Below are 15,227 nucleotides of genomic sequence, written 5' to 3' on the forward strand. Positions count from 1 at the left end.
ATGGAAGATGGGTTGTCATCTTAAAACAAAAAACTCCCCTGGAAGCATCTTTGACCTCATCTAAATCACTTGGCAGGGATCCATAATCTACAAATGGTTTATTATGTACCCAAATGCTTGACTTGGCATATATTTCTGCAGGTGTAAGGTTATGCTGGTAATAGAGAGCACAAGCTATTTTTTCAAAACATAGAAAAGGCTAATGTAGTTCACGAACGTCTTTAGGTAGATTGTGAGAAGCCATAGATGATACATATGTAAAATTGCTTGATCCACAAAATAAAGACAATTTATTTTATAGGTAGAGATATATTCGGAAACTGTGTTGCAATAGGTACATATAAATGAAGGTGGCCTTTTGCACTGACTATTGTTTTTGTCACCATCCATGAAACAAAGTAATTGGTATGAAATGGGAGATTACTGCATTTTATTTTAGGTGAATATGTCATATATGGAGAAAGATCTTTTTTTTTTCTTTTTTTATCAGGGAAGGTTTTACATTTTAAACTCATGCTACTATTTAAGAGTTATATGCAGTGAAATAAAAATGGGAGCCTCACTCGTTCTGCCTTGTAGGCTTGGAATGGATATTTGTAGTATATTGAAACTTTACCTACAACATTGACAATTTACTATATTTATTTAGTATACTGCTGTATTTGTTATGACAATAATATATTCCTTGTAAGAGATTCAGCCATGTTAAATTTATTTTACAAGTACACCTAAAAGAATTTTGTTGCTGCTAGATTACCTATAGGTTCAACTTTTTTGAACTTTAGCCAAAGCTCATGGTTTGTCACGGCAGTAGATGTTTTTGGCAGCCTCGTTGGCCATAAGAGTGAAGTGGATGTGGCCAGATGACAGATCATTAAAATAATTGTGCCTATTAGATGATTTACCTTCACCTCTCTCCAGTAACAATTCGAAAAGTTTGGGTTTCGCATCACTTAACAATGGTCACCAGGACAAATAGCGGATTGAATTTCTCCGGTGGAAAAAAACAGACAGCAATAAAAACTTGGAATAACCCTTCCCTTCTCTATCCAAACCTGAAGAGGTAGCTTTTGCATGAGGTTATTCATTCTGGGAGATTGTAGTGTATCTTCAGGCAGGGTTCTCTCCTCCTCCTGTGACAATGCTTGTATCTGTCTGTCATTTGGAACCCCTATTTAATGTACAGCACTGTGTAATATGTTGGCACTATGAAAACACAGTTTATTAAATATTATTTACTAAATTATAATAATGTGGCTAAATTTCTGACCTAGTTTTTTTTTAAATGTCCACATAGTGAACTTGATGCAAAGATATTTACTTTAAAGTCATTTCATAGTACAAAGGGGCATTGAGGTCTATTTATTTAACAGTGAATCTGACATTTCAATTACATGTGTTTTAATGATAGTAATTGATTCTGCACAAAAGAAGTGTTTCTGTGAATATCAGATTCACTGATTTATAAATTGAGCGCTTTATGTATAGAGGAAAAGAGGTCCAACCTTGGCATACAGAAACGTCCTAGGTGATTAAAATGTTTTTTTTTTTTTTTCGTGCTGGAACAAATAGCACCTTACATTTTTTGATCAGCTGTGGTTTTGTATATGCAGCTTTTCCATTTATCTACCGGTTGAACTTGATTGACTTTGGTGTCATTTGTCAACATGACTATGCTACTTGCCTTACTGTTATGCTGACCCTTGGTTTCAATTCTGTCTTAGTCCCTGACCCGGAACATCTTTGCATATCAGAAAAATCAAATGTTCTTATCTGCATTCTTGTTCTGGATTAGTGACTTAGAGATTTGAAACATAAGAGCCCACATGGAAGCTCAATTAAGGGAAAATAGGATTTAACCTGAACCTGACCAAATACTTGAAACATACACAGGTTCACTGAGATATCATCAAAACGATCCCTGTGTTTAAAACCCCTTTCTATAAATATAGAGTTAAGAGTTATATCTACAAAACTATACCAACCTATTATTATTAAAATATACATTATATTGTGTGAATCATATCTATAAACTGTAACCCTTAAAACATGTATAAACCAGTGCTGTATAATTTACAGACCCTTATAAAAGCACACCGTATTGCAGCCACAAGGCTCAGAAGCTTATTGTGTTAACATATTCTGACTCATGCAATCATGAGGATATTTTGTATATATATTGTATAATGCATTGTAATATTATCTGTAAATTTTCTTTTGCAGGGGGTTGTTATAAACTGCTATTCTTTATTAAAGTGAAGGAGGTTTCAGGTATTCTAATAACATAGCTTCATTATCCACTTGTCACCAATACACATTGAGATTTGCATTCCTAAGGAGCAAGCAAAGAATACCTGGAGCCTTTAACCCTATAAACCCAAGAGTACACTCTTTTCACATCAGAGGACATCTAAAACGGCTGCCGTAGATTAAACATGTAATCTTTTCTGTTATAGTAGAAGCGCACAATATGTTTCTTGTTTTTGGTTTTAGCAAAGAAAACCATATATTGTTTTCCATCTGTATAAATTAGACACAAAGAGAAGCAGTGACTGGAAATAATAAAGTACTGTTCCGGAGTGAGTGTACTGAAGCTGAAGTTAACAGAGTTAGTTTGCGGCCTGTTCTTTAAAATTACAGTTTAACAGACGACGTATCAAGATTCAATCTCTTCCTGTTGCAACTTCTAACATGTCCATTTCTTTTTTTACTATTTGGATAAATTGATTAGTATTGGGATATAGTTCAAAGGTCCTTCTGACCCCTTTGTTATTTTGGTAGGTCGTAAATCAGAGTATATATAATACTAGTAAATGTAGTATTATAGTATGTGTAATACTGACTCTTTAAAATGTATGTATAAGTTAACATTTAACTTACATCCCTGCTGTTTTGACAATTAAATTGTACAGCAAAAATATTCAAGATTGGTTTAGGAATGAATGTTACATAATGCAGTGTATCTCCTCCATGAAATTAAAAGAATTAACGTAATTGTCAAAGAGTATGACTGGGAACTTTGTATCCTTCTATTTTTTATATTTATTCGTAGTGTGCTTCATGGCTTACTTTTCTTTCCAAAAAAGGTGAAATCCATTCCAAATGAAATTAGGATGTGGTATATGAGTGTACAACTTCAATTACTGGTTGCATGCCTTAATATGTATTTTAGCCCATTTTCTCTGGCTTCTGCCTGAGGCTAGATAATTTTCTCCATAATTCCTCAAGATGAGTTTTTCATGTTTGCTCTCTTGCACAGTTATTTATTTTTTAAGGGGAATTATCACTCTTAAAGTAATTATGATCCCAGTGGGTAAAAGTTTTAGACTGGTCAGTGTGACTCAGCTTTGCTGCAGAGAAGGTATGCCTGACGGTCTTTTACTATAGGCTTCTTGTGGATTTTTTCCAAAGGAAGCGTTTGAGTTACATTTTTCTCTTGTGTTTACTTGTGATAGCCGGATGGCTTTACAAAATTATTTCTAATAGGTTGCTTTATTTATACTCATTGTTATTTGCAGTTTTGCAAAGTGTTAACAAACTACAAAGTTATTTTGTATGATATGCCCCGGATGAAAACTGATTATTTATGTTTGTTTTATTTGCAGTAAAGACAAAATACCTAGTTATTCTGCCAGTAGCCTGGGAAGCCTTATTATCGGTGGCAACAAGCTCAAGAAGCTCAGTAGTGTTGCCACCAATCTCTATAAAACCAAAGGAAAGTTATACAAAGAAAAAGTCCTGGATGCAGATTTGACTCATCAACATATCTACATATGCTGGGCAGAGAAAAGAGAGATAGATCATGTGCTCTAACTGAGAGACATATATATATATAATATTTAATTTGCTGTGATATATTGACCAAGTGTAATTCTTGATTGAATTCTTAGTTCTTGTATAGTTGGGTTTGCATACATTTTACAGTAAAGCAGTCATTCAGTAAAAATTCAAGGTCCTCTGGATAAGTCACATTCTTTTTACTTATAAATAAAAAAGGCAGGAACTAAGGCCTGAGCAGAGCCTTTTACTTTGGACTTTGGCAGGTGAAAGTATGGGTGAAAATACAGAGAAGGTAAATATCAAGGTATAGAGGGGGAACATATTTTGTGTTGAACTTTCTTGGACCATAGTATATGATAGGCAGGTTTCAAGCTGGACATAGACAGGGTGGCGTCTAACAAAGGATAGCAGGCAGAGGACTTTTGTCTGTCATCTTCTGCTGCTGGAACCCTTTCAAGACTTAATGAAGTTTCTGGATGCACCGAATTTTCTCTTCTTTGTGATTGACAGGAAATAATGCATATGCTCCTGGGTTAACCTAAAATAAAGTTAGCCTGTTGCCTGTATGGGTATATTAACATGTTCTTTTTAGGCTTCTAACTTTGTTTCTGCCATGTTTTGTTCATTAGTTTTTCCCACATGAGTCACTAAATCCTCAATGAATTTGGTTATGTTACAGTGGTCCTGAATGTCCATTGGTCCTGATTGTTGGAATTCCTCTGCTGTATAACTGGTTTCATCAGCAGGTTATCCATTTTTATTATTCTAGGTGTAGTATGAACTGCAGATACAAAATGTGAACCCACTTAGTCAATAAAAAGATGAGCCAAGTGCTATGTACACCATGCATATGTAATCAATAGCCACCAGCCATAATTTACCCTGCTGCCCTCAGACCTGTACAAGATGGTTTCCCGTTGGCTGGTATAGGTATTAAACTTTGCCCATAGTGCTTTGCAGCTTGTTTCATTGAAGATGCTCTAAGTTCATACTTTATGGTTGAAGAAAACATAAAGCCAAACAAATTCTTCTATTAAGCAAAGGAAATCTGTAGCATGATAAGTTACCAGTGAGCCTGTAAATACATATGTCAAATACATTTATATATGTATATAGCATACATTCTGTTTTTTTGTTTAAAAATTAGACTACTGTATTGTATATTTGCCTTCTGACAGATGTAACGTTGTAATGAAATGAAAAGCTCATGATAGAGGAACTTAGGACAACATTTATGAAAGTTGCTTGTAAAATCTCTGCAAAACCAAGCATGCTGTATATATGAATTAAACCAACATTTGAAGTATTTATTAACATTAAAATTTAGCAATGTTTAAATGGTCTAAAATGGAATATGTATGCTACGATTGTACTGTCCAAATGTGATTTGTTTTTTAAATCCTATCTTACTTTAAAGAAATATAGAAAAATGACATATGGCCCTTCCCACTACTGAGAACGTATTGTGGTGCTAGGGTGATCCAGCACTCTATCCATTATCCTGCTCATAATTAAAAAGAAAAATTTAAGTTCCTATGCAGTTTATCATTGTCATCATGGCAAGTGGGAGCAGAATGTGCAACCCTGGCTTTCATCTAGAAAAGTAAGCAACTGGGCATAATATGGTAGTGGCTTTGATGTGGGAATGGGCAAAGGATGCTGATTCCAGAATTCAAGATCAACATAACCTTGTAAGCACATTCATTTTATATTTAATTGTACTGTAGGCACATAATGTTCATGTACTGTATGTATAATAGTACCTTAATTATAAAGTATGTAGCACTCACAGAGATGCCTTAACAGGTTGATTATTTGTTTTCATGATTGAAATATTCTGCTGGAAAGTTCCTGTAGTTTTTTTAATCTTAAATTTCCTACCATGACTAAATTATATTTGCTGTTCTTATAGGCAGAAAGAAAATTCAGAGAAGTGTACATTGTTTGGCAAGACTGAATTCAAGTAATTTGTTTTGCCAAGGACTTTGCATTTATTTATACTACATCATTTGCTTTGCAGCTGTTAAGGACAACCAGAATAAATTGTACTGTCCAATACTTTTTTTAATACTTTCCATTCAGAAAAAGTCAAAATCTAGGGCAGACTTTGGACTATAATAAACAAAATTCTGCTTTTAAATCCTTGAAAGATAACTGCACTTTAATTTCCAATTGTTAAGCCACCACTGCCCATGCGTGCTGTACCAAAACCTAAATATGTGTCTGTAGGCTTTGTGTCAGAGGGAGCTCCAGGAAGGCACAAGGTGGGTTTCAGATTTAGGCCAATGCTGAGTCAGGCTTCAGTCTTTCCTAGAGTTCCTTTAAGTGGCTTTTTCTGTAGCACAGTACGTGTGTGCAAAGCCGAACCTGCAGGCTATCGGTGTAAGAACACAATTGTTTTTTTTATAAATTGCAAATTCCAATTTTATTTTTGCATAGTCACAGAGAACTCTGATATCCTAACAATCTTTTCAGATTTGTGTAGTTATGCCTTCAACATATTTGAAGAACAACTCCAGAAAGCAGTGTTTACATCCAAATATCCTATAACTAGAACTCCAATTTAAAGGGTATTCTGTGTGAATACCATTACCGTTTGTGGAGTCATACAGATCTTAAATGCACAAAATGTGGTCAAAAAAAAACAAATCTGACGTTATATTTCTGCAGATAGAAAATGTTAAACATTTTCATCCCTTAAGTTAAGTAATTCTAGCAGCAATAGAAAAAGTGCTGTAGAGATCCTGGGATAATAATATGGAAATACTGCCTTTGTGTGTTTCTTATTTGCTGTTACCTATTGCAACAGTCCTGAAGTCAACACAACACCCACAGTCCTTTCTGTGGCAAAATTTATTTCAGAGTTTTAATGTGAAAAAAGTGACCCATCAGCCTTTCAATATCTTTTGGTTTATCTGGGCCTCACTGCAATTGTAATATGTATAAAATACTATGCATTTATCTCCTAGCCTGCACATTCATTGGTCCCTTTCACACACTTTTTGATACCACCCCACTAAAAAGAAGATTTACTGGGAAGATTTCTGTTAAAGTATATCTTCAATACATTTTTATTGAAAGGCAGGGTTAAAAATTATTTATTTTGGCTATTTCATTACCTGTTCTGTTCTATTGTGTATGTAGACAATCTGAATAACTTGATTTTGTGCAATGAGCAATAGAGCCGTTGGTGAGGCATAGTCAAGATTGAATATTGTGATGATCTGAACATTTATTTGTGAACTAACTAAGCAGACTTCAATAGCCACAAGCCAATATTAAACATCCATCAGTAGGTAGAGTGTAAACCTGAACAGTCTGTAGAAGCATAATTTAACTATATGTTGTATTCATTTACGCTCATTAACTTATGTGTTTTCATTTATGCTCATGAAGTATAGGTTATCTGGACATTTACTCAGAAAGTAAAGAGGATGATCACTGCAGTGGTCACAGTAAAATGGAAACATTGATTTATTTGGGAAGTGTTGCAGATATACAGATGTAAGACATTCACAATAGATATCTTCTTGGACTCAAACAACTTATAATATAAGGCTGTATTGTCATAATTTCAATGTTGCAAAAAGTTGGTATAAGAATTTTATAACCTTACAAGTTATTACACAGTGGAAGTATTAATTAAATTTGGTTAAATAGTTGCCCTAAGGATTTGGCATATTAAAAACTGTTCTTCTATTTCTGTAATTAATAATAGAAATACAGAAAATAAAATGAAAGTTCTGTAGTCTCATATAAACACAGGTGCAATCACCATATAATCATGCACCATTATTCCTATGCAATATTTAGGCAGCTATTTGCTTGAAGGAATTATCTGTACCCCATCTATGATTTAACATCTGGCATGCTTGCTAATTGTTACATAGAAGGTAACTTTTTTTTCTTCTTTACCTGTTTCAAATGTCTCAACACCTGTTCATGTTTACATACAGAAAACAGACCAACTGCTTCTAATTCATTATGTTCCAAGCAGGTAATTTTTGCGCCTTAAGTTCTTTGAACATTTCCCAACATTCAACCTCTAGTTACCAGACCGTAAAGAGAACTATTGCTCAGTAATACATGATATCCGAGACGATGAATTTAGGAGGATATTATTCCCTATATAAATAAATAGGGTATGCTTTCTTGATAGTTGGTATTGTAAATGTTCATCAAAGCATATGGTCATAGGTCACTCAGCATAGAAAAGCTAATTGCATATTTGCATACATTAACATGAGAGGATGATCTCATACTGATTACTTGCCTGAATCATAATGAAATATCCAGCATACACTATGCTGGAACACTGCCTCTAGCAGTCAAGTTATTATATTAAAATTGTAAATGCTAGAGTTTAACAAGCAATAACTTTTGAACAAAGCATATGTCAAAGTAAACATTTAAAGCTGAATTCTTGGAGATACCATACACAATTTTATGTGGATCTGTATTTATTGATTCATAATTAATGTATTTTTTTAAACAAGCACTGTAAATGTCTGAATAGGATTTAGTATCAGCAGAGTTTAAATTAGGAAAGAAAGCACAAGGAGCCAGTTAGTTGCAGTGATCAATCACTAACAAGGTACTTAAGGGAGAGAGCAGAGTGACAGCAAGATGAACTCATCGTTCTGTTACTTTTTATTGTCTAATCACAGGCTGTGGGAGGGAGCTTTTTTAGGTTCATTTCTAGATACATAGGAAACCCTGTGGGTAATGCTTTTGCATGTAGTTACAGCTGTAGTCCAGTTTTCCTTAAGAAAAGAAAAAGCAACTATGATGCCAAAGACACTTTGGCATGATCCACCACAGCCACAATTGCACAAAGTGTTTCTCAATCGCTCCTATTCCGTTGAATGGGAGCAACTGGGACTCCAGTTGGGCCCGGGCAAAACACTGAGGTCAACTCCAAGTCTAAAATGGCTCTTACATTACTGGGGAAAAAAATGAGGTCTTACTGATCCTGTAATACAGGTTTGTGCTGGTGGCAGAGCTAAATGAGTAAAGGATAAATTGGGTGGAAATAACCTTATTCAGTGATTGCTAGTGGCTTTTCCAATTTATTTTGAATGTCAGTATTCAGGTACATGGTGGTTTTCCCTTTCATTTATGCCTATTATAATTTACTTTTGCAGGAGGTTCATTCAATTTGAGTATTCAGGTTTGAGTATTGATTTATAGAATCATTATCACTTTTTTTCTCCAGACTTCAGAGGCATCAGTCACGTACAAAGATGACCACTTTATTAACAAAAGAAGGCAGGTCATCTGAGTTCTTTGTATGCATCTCAAATTTTAATTTATAATTCTAACTTGAAGGTATATTTAATTGCACAAACAGTTTTTGATCAATATTCTTGAAGCCAAATTCTGCACCATTATATTGTATTGATTTTGTGACTTTTGATAACGTCAGAGTTTTAACAGATGAAAAGGGATAACAAGTATAACAAAATATTTGTAGGGATCTACCTGTAGAAAACATGTAGAACTAAATTAATAAAGGTGAGTGCTGATTTATTGTCACATACAAAATAATTGGTAAAGTTGGTAAATCCTAATATACTGTATACTGTAGAGGGGCCAAAAAATGTATACAATTCAGCATAAAAAATATCTGTATAAAAGAACATTACTAGATTTGTGAAGACATTAAAGTAGCTAAGAGTCATGTTTGATTTCTGCAATCACATTAGGTGTTCAAAGTGGTGACCATTAACATCCAGGCACCTCTAACTTTTTGGGCCCTTCTGTATTTAAAATCCTGCTTTTTCTAAATCGCTGGATTTTCTGATACGCTGGCATGTAGTTTTCTCTAACAGCCTGGTTGTCACAAGAAAAGTCTGACTTTCCTTTAAGTTTGTAATTATAAGACCCAATGGTAATATTCCTTGAGGATTGAGAGTGACATTTGTAGCTTTCTTTTTTATGCTTTGAATAGAGATTATACTTCCAATTTTAATTTAAAACATTCTTTTACCATAAAAGAAAAATAAACATGCTGTCAATGTAAAAACAATAACTGTACTGACCAGACCTGTTTGGTTTATTTTTTGTGATGCAATAGCTTTATCAGGCAAAACATACCTGGAAACCATGCTTGCAATGAAATATTTAAAAAGCACTGTATGGCTGAACAGTGTTAATCTACATAAAGTCTGTATCTAGATTTACATTGTCGCCCCTTGCTGCTTCTGTTTGCTTCAGTAAACTCTTGGAAACAAACTATGTTCTGTATCTACCATCTGCATTAATCATTCTGTTTGAAGGAAAGACTTAAATTTGTTCATATCAAGCATAAACTGCTGGCCTTTGTAGGGATAAACAATGGATCTGCATGAAGTTACCCTATTATGAGCTAATTTATTGGGTACAGAGAAACTGCTACAACCATGCATTTTTTAATTGTATTTATATGGTTTTAACTATTCTATCCACAAGGAAAAAAACAACTGTCCATATAACTGCCTATACCTATTATCAAGGTTTACAATTTAATTTATTTGTCTCCAAAATTCTTTTAAAATTATGTTTAGCAAAGACTACCCTGTAGTTACTGCTGGGAGAATTCATTGCAGGACAAACAACTTTGTCACGATGTTACAGGAACTGGAAAAATTATGATCCCACTGGCTGGATCTTCAAGGGATAAAATGTCAATTTGTAATTTTATGTGTTTTGCAATGGGGGGACAAATCCAGCTTGTGGAAGGACTTTGCCCCGTTTACTATATTCCTCGCTAACACAAGACAATAGCAGTATGCCCACTGTGTACACAGAAACTGCCCAATATTTTTAGCAAAAAAATAGTGTATCTGCTCATGTGAACCCTAGAATATGTCCCTGTAACCCTAGAATACCTGGAATTTCCTAAAAAGCATTAGGTATTTGTTAGGAAATGTTTTCAATCCTGGACCAGATCCATTTCAGGTTTGCTGGATCACCCAGCTTCACTGATGAAAGTGTATTATCTCCATGGGGTCTGATTTCTTAAAGCTCTCCAAGACTGGTGAAGATAGATTATCATGGTAGAACCTGGAAATATTAACATATGTAATATCTTTATGTTATAAATAATTTATTAGTTGGAAAATGTTTTAAATCCATTGCAGGTTTGCTGGATCACCCAGGTTCTACCATGATAGTTTATCTTCACCAGTATTAGAGAGCTTTAATAAATCAGGCCCTTGGTGTCTGGAGATCTTATCAATATGGCTTTCTGACATTATAAAATAAAGGGGATTCAGACAACATGGCACAAATAGGAACATAGCTTGAGTAACAAGGTACTAAATCAACCTAACATACAAAATTATGACATTAGTAAGTGGATATTGTGGAATAATATTTTTACTGTACACTTTAAAGTTAAAATGCTCCATTTTTTTCCCCTAGGGTAACCTTACACATAAGGTTTTCTGTATTTTAAATCTAGTCTAAAAACTCTAGAGTTTTCCTATCACTGCTGGTGTAAAACTTGAAGAAAAAAGTGTAGATATAAAGGGCCTGAAACACTATTTTGCTGCCATAAACATGTAATATTACTTTGGTATAAATTTTAGGTAAGCATAAACTTTCAATCAAATATTTCTAAAAGTTTCCCTACCCTTCTCATTCCTCCCCCTGCTCTTAACAGAATTCTTACCAAGTTCTTGTTCTGAGTCCAGCAATGTCCCAATGTGATGTTTACCTCTTGCTATCTGGGCCTTCTCTTCTCTTCGCTCTGCTCTTTTTTTTTAGAACCCTACATAATTCTATGGTATGGAGATTGTTTGAATAAAAGTATTCTGGCTCCTGCTGTGTGAAGCTAGTATCAAGTTAGTAAAGTTACTATCAAAAGTTCCAATGGTGCCCAAGGTTCTTTATTAGTGCAGAATAAAAAAACCCCTTTAAAAACATTATTATGATAGGAAATATTTCAGTCCATTTACATTATTTACTAGGTGTTTTTCCATGTTTTCTAGTGTACAGCTGTAATTAGATTGCTAAATATTGATTAATACGCAACCTACATCACCACTGTGGAAAACTAGAAACATTCAACGCCTAGAAAGGTTTTAGTATGAAATTTTACAGTCCTTTGGGGCAAGTGGATTCTGGGATTCCATCAATATTAATTCTTTTTAAGCATTACTCGATCTGCTTACACAGCTTCATTTACTGCTACCTTTAGGATTCAGCTAAACAAGCACATTTTATTTTATGCAAATAATTAGGTATATTGTCATAGTTGTAGAAATAAATTATTAAAAGGCCAAAATCTGAAAATCATTTAATGCACACTTTTAAGCTCATTTTTCATGTTCATTGTACTGCTCAGAATTTTTTTTTATCCATGCTCCTACATTTTTAAAATGTAAATAGAAATTGTTCCTGCAGAATTTTACTGTGTCAGTGGATTTTGGACCTGACCTAAGGCCTTATTGTTGCAGTACATATTTATTAGGACTATGCATGTTACCCAAGAATTTCTTTTGAGGTATTTTATATTTTGTATTTATGCCTTGTGATCCTTTCTAGGTGTCCATGCAATCTGTATAGTGCAAAAGCATACACATACACTGAAAAATGACTGCACTACTAATGTCAGACACCATTTATAATGTCTCATAAGAACAATGAGATGAAAAAATAATTCCATGCAGCCAAAAGAACTTCAGCTTTCATCACTTTAAATAAAACAATTAAACAGTATTTCTGATTTATGCTAATGTTTAGGGCACCTTACATGGGGTCCCCCAAATCGCCATCTGACAGGTGGGCCACGAGAGCATGGAGACCAGCGGTGGTCTGTGGCGCTGGCCGGTGTACCCCCCAGCAAGGTCAGATGAAGCACCTCGCTTGGGGGGGGGGGGAGGCGCACCGGCTAGAGCCGCAGACCATGTCTCCCGTACGCATCTCAGTTTCCACTGAGTCAGTTGATTCAGTGGTCCACAAGCTGCAAAAGGTTGGGAACCACTGCCTTAGATAGTAGAAGAAAGCTATGATGTGGCATTAGATCTTTCCAAGGTCTTGCCTAATACTGCATTAATTCAGTCTTATTACAAAACCACAGTACCTGGTGTTGGAATGAGTTCTTCACATAGATCTTCAAGCTTCCCCTCTCTGTTTCTGGAAGTGGTGCCCAGCAAAGGTCAATAATTGACATATGGTGGACCTGTCACTAGGTCCGTATATTTTGGACAAGGATTTACAATTTTATTTTTTCTGTCATCCATGTTAACCTCCAGCAATTGCCCACCAGTGTTTTGTTCAGTGGGATTGACTCACCCTACCCAAATTCCAAAACAAGTAAAAAAAAACTCATTATATATTTCTGGCAACCCTTATAACCATACCTACATTCTGGAAGTCCCTGATCCTAAGGCTACGTACACAACGACGATGATGAATGAGGAATGTTGCTGGAAATGAACAACCGTCCCGGCGGATCTGATTGGGCGACTATCGTTCGCTATCGTGCGTACGGTCGTTCAGTGATTGCGGATGGTTCTGCGGTACACATTTTCCTGTACCTGTCACTTCCTGCATCGTTCAAACGATGTATCTAGTGTGTGTACATTATTTGTGGATTATATTTGAACGTTCAAAATAATCATGACTAATCGCTGTTCGGACGGTTTTTCGGTTCATTTTGTAACGACAATTATTGCATGTGTGTACCTAGCCTAACTCTTGATCTAGTGTAATATTAACACAACTAGATTATGATAAATCATAAATAAATATGTATAATCTACATTAACACGGGTCATTTTTATATATCCCATACTCCTTCTCTTCTATCCCTGTACTCGCTACTAAATATAGTCTTTTTGTGTTCTTCCTTCATATTGTCCTGATTTTCTCTCATCTCTGAAAGCCTCTTTCTGTTTATTGTCTATTCTTGGATATAGTGTTTTCTTTATGTTCAGGTAAATCCAGATAATATATAGTTTATAATACAATTTAAAATGGATGACACAGACACCATAGCAGGTTTTGTCCCAGACGTTATTGTTGTTCACTTTCTACAATGCTATTATAAAAGTTAGGCTGCATATACATGTGCAATAATTGTCATGCAATAATTGTATTTTACGATCCTTTCCAGTGACAAACGACTGCACGATACATGAACGAGTGCTTTACATACAGCACTGTTCTGCTCTTTGGAGAGGGGGAGAACAATGGAGCGGCATTCAGCTGCGCGCTCTTCCCTTCACTTCCATTAGGACCGTTCGGCGTTTGTCGTCCATCGTCCGTGGATCCGCCAACATGGTCGTTCGGACAATGGACGTCGGGCGCTGTACACACCCCAGATTCTCGTCCGATATCAGCCCTATTCGAATATTACAATGATCGGCCCTATATAAACCAATATTAGCTTAGCAACCTGGTAGCTACAAGCAATGGTGGGATTACTTTCATTGCATGCTAACACCTGACCTTGTATTTCGGACTTTATTCAGTTTAAAAAGTACCTGAAATGTTTGAAAAATATAAGGACATTAATAGTTTGTCCTTCAAACCCTAAAGTTTTGTACTGCCTGCTTTGTCTTTAATTTGAGAGATTATCTTCCAATCAGAAGTAAGTGCATGTGATGAGGTGAGAGAGACAAATCAGTGTGGTGTGGTTGTTTAATCAAGAGATGTTGTTACTTTTTATCTGACAAGTGAGATATCAGTTTGGACCTGCTGTTTAAATTCTGGTATTCACCATCCTGGGAAAGTTTAGTAATGTCAGCTGTGTTTCCCCATGGCTTGCACTTCATGATGCAGCTTAGTGTTGAAAACATTGCCTTGACCGATGACCAAATAGTGTAAGAGAACATGTATCTGTGCTTTGATGGCTACTGTGGTTGATGTTGTCTTCACATCGTGAAATTGTCATGTTTTTCTACATAGATTACATTCTTCTTATACAGCAGTAGAGAGCTGCAATAAATATCTATGTACCATTACTCACAAACTGGCCTGGGAGCTATAGAACAAGGCAAGTGGAACAAGCACAAAGAAGGAAAAATAGTGCAAGGGGTAAGAAGCCAACCAAAAGAAAGATGTGACATAAACAGGAGAGGGGAAAATGAAGGATGGTGAAAGTGAAGCTAACAGAATGAGAAAGGCTAAAGGGAATAATAAGAGATAGAATAAACCAAAGTGGGAAACTTTAGCTAAAATTATGACCTTGACTCATCAAATAGCCATACATTTACTGCATGGTTTTCTTTAAATGAAAATATGTATTTTGTTAAAAAATACTTTAAAATATGTTTTGCTTTTTTCAGCATTACTATATATGTTGTATGGAACAAAGTCCTGAGTGCACAGTATTTTGATCATTCATTCTACATGAAACAAAGGAACAGTCTTACTGAAGTAAAAAAAATAAAAAAAGGTGCTGCTGGATCTTCAGGCTATTTTAAAAGCACTATTTCCCTGCCTTGAGTGGTATATTG

Source organism: Pyxicephalus adspersus, chromosome 4, assembly GCF_032062135.1.
Source record: "Pyxicephalus adspersus chromosome 4, UCB_Pads_2.0, whole genome shotgun sequence".
Classification (NCBI taxonomy): Eukaryota; Metazoa; Chordata; class Amphibia; order Anura; family Pyxicephalidae; genus Pyxicephalus; species Pyxicephalus adspersus.